We start from the raw sequence: 1,200 nt of genomic DNA, 5'->3' as shown, positions 1-1,200 counted from the left end.
ATTTTCAAGCACTGGTGATACGTATCTAAAGGCGGCTCGGATAAAGAAGCTGAGAGAGTCAACACCAGCATAGTTATCAGTGGTCAGTGGCACTGTTTTGACTTTCAGTATTTTCTACACCATTATTCCCACTCACCCCCTCCTGTGAGCATCCCCACTCTCGTATCATGTAACCCACCTCAGGTCCCTGTTCAGGTGGGCACCACTTGTTTATCACTGTAGTTGATGGTGGGACCCGAGAGAGTGGAGTGGATAGAGATGAGGTGGGCTACAGTCTCACGCAATAACCAACTTTATTCAGAGCATCAGACAATTCTTTCCATGAGAGTTAAGAGGAGTCACATGAGTAAAGTGTCCAGTCACAAGGGCGAGCCACATGTGGCAGGCAAACCACACGTGGCTGTCAGCCATAGCCTCTGTCTGAGAATAACATTGACCTCATGGGTGGTGGTCAGCCTTAACAGTGTGCTGGTCACTCGTTTAACCTTCTGTGGCAACCAGGTCACTCACTTCTTCTGTGACATCACTCCTCTGCTGAAGCTCTCCTGCACTCGACCATTGGTCAATGAAATGTTCATCTTCACTGAGGGTGTAGCTGTAGTGGTCAGCCCCTTCTTCATTTGGGGTTCCTATGTCGGCATAGGTGTTGCTATAGCCCACATGCATTCAATTGCTGCCCTGAGCAGAACTCTGTCCACTTGTGGCTCTCATGTCCTGGTTGTGCTGATCTTCTTTGGCTCTTTGGCTAGAATGTACTTTAAGCCATCAATCAGCTATGACTTAGACCAGGATTGCCAGGTTGCTATCTTCTACTCACTTGTCACCCTATGTTAAATCCACTAATCTACAGCCTCAGGAATGAGGATGTTAAAGGAGCATTAGAGAGGCTTTCTAGGAAACTCCACATTTCAGCCTGGCTCTCTAACAAACAATGACACATTTTTTGAGAACTAAGGGTTAATCTGAGACCACCTCAAATATATGAGGTGTACTCTTCAAAACGGGTATGAATCATATCCCTGCAGAATTATTTTTCTTATTAACTCTTTCATGGTTGGATTAGGTAAGAAGTGAGTTCATGAATAAATGGTTCTGGCCCCTTTAAAAAAAAAAATGTTTTTCCATAGAGACATAATCAACAACAACCAGTTGTAATAAATAATCTGAGGTAAACTCACTCCTATCTGCTGCACTTGGGAA

At 44.6% G+C, this 1,200-nt stretch overlaps 1 pseudogene; it reads left to right on the top strand.

Annotated features, from left to right (window-relative positions):
• Positions 1 to 342: 342 nt before the first annotated feature.
• LOC114689448 lies at positions 343 to 944 on the top strand (annotated as a pseudogene).
• The last annotated feature ends 256 nt before the right edge of the window (positions 945 to 1,200 follow it).

This window comes from Peromyscus leucopus, unplaced genomic scaffold (assembly GCF_004664715.2).
Source record: "Peromyscus leucopus breed LL Stock unplaced genomic scaffold, UCI_PerLeu_2.1 scaffold_1831, whole genome shotgun sequence".
Classification (NCBI taxonomy): domain Eukaryota; kingdom Metazoa; phylum Chordata; class Mammalia; order Rodentia; family Cricetidae; genus Peromyscus; species Peromyscus leucopus.
This window is presented reverse-complemented; position numbering and strand designations above follow the sequence as displayed.